Raw genomic sequence first — 7,620 nt, forward strand, 5'->3', positions numbered from 1 at the left:
TGCTTCTTATAATTAAAAAAAATAAAAAAAAAGGAAAAAAACAAAAAAAACAAAAACGGTTGAAAAAACTGTCAGTCTTCCAATTACATATGCCTGTTGGCCACTGATTTCTGAAGCTAGTATGTTTCATTAATTGATGAAGTGTCATGATAATTAAAAAAAATAAAAAAAAAGGAAAAAAACAAAAAAAACAAAAACGGTTGAAAAAACTGTCAGTCTTCCAATTACATATGCCTGTTGGCCACTGATTTCTGAAGCTAGTATGTTTCATTAATTGATGAAGTGTCATGTTCAGTTTAGCAGGATTAAAGTTGATATTTTTAATGAAAAATCTAGAATAAGTTAACAAGTTATGTCAACCAACCCATCCATTACCTCAGACACTTGACAGTCTACTGTGATTTGAACATTCAGTATCCCTCTCCAAGAGACACTGCAATGTTTATTGGTTTTCATAAAGATAGTTAGTGTATAAATGCTGGAGAAGCCTTTATTATTTTATTTTCCATCCATCACATGAATATTTCTCATCAGTGATTTTTTTTAAAAGCACCAGAGTTTTGATTCTGATAATCTTAGTGCATATGACCTACTGCCCATGTCACAAAGAATCTACAAGGTTCCATTCTATGTACTGAAATATTCTAAACAATCAAATCTGTTGGGATTATGATTCTATTTATATTAAACATCTGGCAATACTCAATAAAAAAGTAACATCTCTGAATAAAATTATGCAACAATTCATTGAGTGAAAAGATACATTTGTTCATTTCCTATGAAAAAGATAGGATTTTTATTTTTCTCTTCATCTACCTTGTATTGGTACTTATTTCTTTATGCTGCATATACATTTCCTAGTTGATATTTTAACTTAGCAACTACTAGTCTATGTACCATAAAACCTATAGCAGTGTGAAAGTCTTATTCAACACATACATCATCACAAAACAAACCAGCTTGGTCCCTGAAGCTTGAGCAAGTCCATTTTCTCCCAGGACTTCATCTGCCTTCAAGCCTGAGGCCCAGGCATGGTCTTTCACTGTGTGCTCCAGATCTCTGGAGTACTATGTTAGTGCAAAACTGCCCACCCACGCCCTCTGCAATCTAACCTCTTACACTCAGACTAGCTTAATTCTCTAACTTAGTTTGTTAGACATTCCACAGGTTTTCCCCACCCACATGTTGTCCCGGGCCTCCTGATCTGCCAGCCACAAAAACTATTAGCCTTATAAGTCAAATCCTAATCTCTGTGTCTTGATTCCCCTGCAGCTGGAACAGCTACACTCTTTCCCATCACACTGTCCCCCTTCTAGTCTTCCGCCCATGCCTCCTCCTATTCTTCTTCCTCAGATATCTGAACTAGCTTTCTAACCCAGGCTCATTTAATCCTCTAAGGTATTTTATTAAACCCTCCACCTTGCCCTTGGCTTCATGATCTGCCTTCTTCAGACCTACCTACCACCTGGGTAAGTCACAACCCTCCCACTGTTCCATGATTCCCCTGCAGCCTGAGCAGTAAAACTCTCCTTGCACTTGATCCACCTGCTAGTCTTGAGCTGAGGCCTGTTCCTGCTCTTTCTTCCCCAGATCTCTGGACTACCATCTTAGCCTAGACCTGCTCACTTCATCTTGATCCATTTCACCCAGACTAGGTCAATTCTCCAGCTTTGTTTATTATACCTTCCAGAGGCTGTCCACAAACCCCACTCTCACCACCGTCTTGTCCTTGGACCTCTTCCTTATCTACTTTTCAGAGTCCTTTCAACTGCCCAGAGCAGTATACTACCCTGCAAGAACCTGAAGCACATACCAACTAAATTTTCATACCTGAGCAAAAAACAACAAAACAACAAAAATTCAACTAAACAAAAGCATAATAAAATTTCCTATTAGACACACACACACATGCGCACACACACACACACATGAAGACATCCATAACGGCAATACAAAAATTCAATAATATGAAAAACCAAGAGAATACATCTCCATTGAAACACAGCAGTCTGACAGAAGTCTAATGCAATGAGAATCACACTGAGGAATCCCACAATGAAAAATTTTTTAAAAATCATAAATATGATCAAAGAACTTAAAGAACACACAAACAACTCAAAGGACTCAAAGAGGATAGGAATAGACTCAAATAAATAGCTCAGGAAAATGCAAGTATGCAGTTGAATGAAATAACAAAAAGAACTCAGGATTTGAAAAGCTAATTCACAGAAGAGATAGAAATATTGAAGAAAATCCAAGCCTAAAGGAAAAAGTCAATGAGTCAGTTTGAAAGGACAGAAGAAAGCCTCACAAGCAGAATATATGAAATGGAAAATAGAATATGACTGGATGATAAAGTTGAAAATATGGACTCCTCAACAAAGACTATAAAAAATTCAAAAACAGACAAAAATGGTCTATGAAGAAAATATGGGACATGTGAAAATGAAATCTATGCATCATAAGCATACGGGAAGAGAAGAACCTCAGGCCAATGGCATTGACTAGATTGTCAATAAGATTATAGAAGAAAAGTTCCATAAATTAAGGAAATACATACCTATATAGATACAAGAAGTAAATAGAACACCAAGCAGACAGGACCAGAAGAGAAACTCCCCATGGCATATCATAGTAAAAACACTAAATGCACAGAACAACGAGAAGTTACTGAAAGCTTCAATAGAAAAACAACAATGTACATATAAGGGAAAACACATTAGCATTACAACTGAAATTTCAGTGAAAACTATAAAGCCCAGAAAAGCCTGGATCAAAGTATTTTATGTTCTAAATGATCATGGATTCCAACCCAGAGTATTTATACAGCAAAACTATCTACCAGAGTTGAAGGGGAACAGAAAATTTTCATGTCATGAATAAGATGAAAGAATTCATGCCCACCAAACGCCCTACAAAAAATGTTCAAAGAACCAGAAGATACGAATGACTATATACAAGACATTACAGAAAGAAAACACAGGAAGTCAAAATTACAGAAACAAAATAGGACTAAGAAAACAAATTAAAACGTCAGCAACCAATAAACATCTTTCATTAACAATTCTAAATGTCGATGGACTTAACTCCCTAGTCAAAAGACAGAGGCTAGTGGAATGGATTAAGAAACAAAACCCATCTTTTTGTTATGTTCAAGAGATTCGCCCACCTTCAAGAATAGGCACTACCTTAGGGTTAAAGGATGGAAAAAATATTCCAAGCAAATCACATGAAGAAGCAAACACATGTTGCAAGACTAATATCTGATAAAAAGACTTCAAATTAAAAACTAATTGGAAGATATAAAGAGGGTCACTATGTTCTAATCAAAGAAACTATTGATCAAGAAGGTATTACAATCATGACATATATCTGCCAGACTCTGGGGCAGCCAATTTCATGAAACAGTACCACAGACTATAAAAAAACAGATTAACCTCAACTCAGTAATAGGTGGCTTCAATATCTCATCATCTCCAATATAGGTGTAATGGACAAACAATAAACAGAGAAACGTCCAAATTAAATGATAACTTACATTAAATGGCCCTAAAAGATATCTACAGAATATTCCACCCAATCACCAAAGAATGTATTTTCTATTTAGCAACCCATGCAATTTTTTTCAAAATTGACCATGCACTGTGGCACAAAACACACTTTACCAAATACAAAAAGAAGAAAAGACAAAAATATAATTCTATGTATTCTATCAGACTAGCAGACCATAATGCAGCAAAGTTTATAATAAATGCTCCAGTAACAACATGAACTCATGGAGAGTAAACAACACACTCTTGAATGATGAATAGGCAAAGAAGAAATTATGAAAGATAACAGTTCCTGGAAATATACTAAGGGATAATACAACACAAAAAAATTCTGGAACACTTTAAAAACAATCTTATAAAGGAAATTTATAGCTCTAAATACCTGTACTAAAAAATCAGAAAGAGCACATAACAATGAGTTAACAGTACAACTCAAGAGTCTGGAAAGGCAATAACAAACGAAATTTGAAGAAATAACAAAAATCAGAGCAGAAATTAATGAAATAGAGACAATGGGACAAAAAACAAAGAATCAGTGAATCTAAGAGCTGATTCTTTGAAAAGTTAAACAAGATAGACAGAGCCCTGGCCCAATTAACTAAAAGAAAAAGAAATAGAAAATTCAAATTAATAAAATCAGAAATGAAAAGGAAAAAAATATCACAGCAGACAACAACGAAACATCCAGAAGATTATAAGGAAATACATTAAAAACTATATTCTATTAAATTTGAAAATTCAAAAGAAATGGACAAATTTCTAATTTCATGGAAACCACCAATGTTAACCCAAAAGAGCAAAAGCTTAAACATACCTATAACAAATAAGGAAAGTGAAATAACAATACAATACCTTTCAAATGAAAAAAAAAAAACACAAGTTCAGAATAATTCATAACATAATTTAACCAGACATTCACATAAACTCTACAACAATATTTTTGAACTTATTTAAAAGGATAGAAAGAGGGAGACTTCCAAGCACCATCTATGAAGCCATTACCAACCTAATAGTAAAACTAGGTAAAGATGCAAAAAAAAATGAAAAATGTAAGTCGATATCCTTAATGAACACAGACACAAAGATTCTAAACAAAATACAAAACACATAAACATCAAAAATATTAGCCACCAATATCAAGTTGGCTTTATTCCAAAATGCAAGGCTGGTTCAATATACATGTTAATATATGCAATAAATCATGTAAATGGATTTAAAGACAAAAATCACATGGTCATCTCAATAGATGCATAAAAGGCATTTGACAAAACCTCACATCCATCATGTTAAAAGCCCTAGAGGGAATTGGACTGGAGGGAACATACCTTACATATTTAAAGCTATATAAAACAAACCCACAGCCAATATCATTCTAAATGTACAAACCTGGAAGAATCCACATTATAATAAGGAACCAAACAAGGCTGCTCCTTATCTCCACTCCTTTTCAACATGATGCTTGAAATTCATGCTAGAGCAATAAGACAAAAGAAGGAAATTAAAGGAGAAGTACTTGGAAAAGAAGAGATCAAATTATCATGATCTGTAGATGATACTATGTTAGATGTAAGAGATTCCACAAATTCCAGTAGAAAACTGCTAGAAATGATCAAAAGTTTTAGCAAAGTGGCAAGTTACAAAATAAGCTTACAAAAATCATTAGCTTTTCTATATACTAATAACAAACAATTGGAGAAAGAAAAAATGGACATCCTCCCATTCATGAAAGCCTAAAAAAAAAAAAAAAACCTTAGAATAAACCTAACCAAAGACATTAAAGAATTCTATTATGAAAATTTTAATTCTTTAAAGAAAGAGCTAGAGGAAGACACCAGGAGATGGAAGAAACTACTGTGCTTATGGATTAATAAAATTAATGTTGTAAAAATGATGATTCTACCAAAAGCAATCCATAGATTGAACTTAATGCAAATCAAAATCCTTATGACATTTTTCACAGAGCTAGAAAAAAGAAAAACATTCTACATTTCATATGGAATCACAAAAGAGTCCAGATAACAAAAGCAATTTTGGTCAAATAGAGCAATGCTAGTGGGTTTGCCACACTAGTTCTCAAACTATATTACAGTGCTATAGCCATAAAAATCAGTATGGTACTTGCACAAAAACAGAGACATAGACCAATGGAACACAATAGCAGACCCAAACATAAGCACATGCAATTCAGTCACCTGGAATTTGACAAGGTGCCAAGAACACATAAAGCAGAAAAGACATCTTAAGCAAATGGTGCTGGCAAACTTGGATCTCCACCTACACAAGAGAGAAACTGGACCTTTTTCTTTCACTTTACACAAAAGTCAACTCCAAATGGATCAAAGACCTCAATATGAAATCTGAAACTCTGAAACTGCTTGAAGAAAGCACAGACAGTACCCTCCAAGGTATATGTGTAGAGAAGGACTTTCTAAGCCGGGCATCAGTTCCTTGGGCATTAAGGGCAATAATCAACAAATGGGACCTCATTATAGTAAAATACTTCTGTATAGCAAAAGAAAAACAAAAACAAACAAACAAAAAACTAAGGACGTGAAGAGAAGACACGTGGAGTGGGAGAAAATCATCACTGGATATTCATCTGTAAGTAAAATTCACTGCTGGGAGGTACACATAGCATCCAATTCCCTCCTCCCAAGGTCCTTGCAACAGCCTGAGGAAAAAATTCTCCAAAACCTGGTTTGAAGAGTCTTAATGAGTTTATTGGACTTCCTAACTGAGCTTGGGTTGCGGGTTTACTTACAGAAAAGAGCATCCCCCCATTCACAGCTGATGCCAAAAGTCCCAAACAGCATAAGTCCTGTGGTTCCAGACAGCCTTACAAAATGGCAAGGGGCCAGCCTCCTGGTTTTCTCAGCTTTTATACCCTTAGCCCCTCCCCTTCAAAGAACTATAGTCAACAGATTGGCTGGAAGAGGGAAGGGGCGTGGCTTCTTTGCAGAGCATGGGAAGGAGGTAGGTCCATGGCTTGTCACCACAGTGTCAGAGGAATATCTTCCAGGTCACACTTTCCACCCCTTCCTCTGGCTCTCACAAGCTTTCCTTTCTTCCAGCCTCTTCTGCGAATATCCCTGAGCCTCAGAGGGGTTGGGGAGAACTTTCTACCATTGTAATAGGGCACTGGATTCTACAAGTCTCTGCATTCTGTGTTTGACTTGGGCTGATTTCTCAATTTAGTGGCTTTCCACCTGTTATAAAAACACAAACAGCAAGAAGCAAGAACATGTTAACAGTAACTGCAACAATTTTTCATGGGTGTAAACACAAATGCTTGGATGGTACTTTAGTAGGCACATCACATCCAGCTAATAACACAATTGCAGTGGTTCCTCCATTGGGGCCTATACTCTGTCCCACCACAGGGGGTTGGCCTGGTCTACAATACCAGATGTGTGTTCCATCCCTAGGAGTGGACATTAGGTCCAATCAATAATTAGCTGTTTGTACACACACTAGATGAGCCACTATTAAACCAACAGGAATATCTTCCTTCACATGATGATAGTGCAGCGCACAGGGTCCTTCGTTGAACAGGACAATGGGGGACAATTCTCCTCCAGCCATTTGCATAGCACCTTCTGGCACTATGAAAGCCACCCATCCAGTGGCAGGGAGTTTCCAGCTTATTCCAAGCTTGATTTCTCCCTTGCCCAACATCACATCATGCAGTGTCTTCAGCAACAGAGTCTTACCGTCCACTTCAGGTGTGCAACCAACACTATTGGCAATTGCCTTTATAGTTTTGGGGACCTCTGGGGTCCCTTTGGCCAACTGTTCATAGGGAGGCAACCCACCCCTGGTACTGGAATTTTCATTTAACAACTTTATGGCCACCCCCATTAGCGTTCCTTCTGGGCCTAAAGCGTTCAACTGTTCCTTTAGTAACCTGTTTTTTCTTTCAATTAACCCTGTTCCTATAGGATTGTATAGAAGGTGGAAATACCATTGAACCTGTTTATCCTCAACCCAAGCTTGCATATCTGTACCTGTGAAATGAGTACCTCTGTCACAATCAATTTGCCTCAGGCACCCATACATGACACTGAGTTCA

The sequence above is a fragment of the Nannospalax galili genome, unplaced genomic scaffold, assembly GCF_000622305.1.
Source record: "Nannospalax galili isolate Female #2095 unplaced genomic scaffold, S.galili_v1.0 scaffold140, whole genome shotgun sequence".
NCBI classification, from domain to species: domain Eukaryota; kingdom Metazoa; phylum Chordata; class Mammalia; order Rodentia; family Spalacidae; genus Nannospalax; species Nannospalax galili.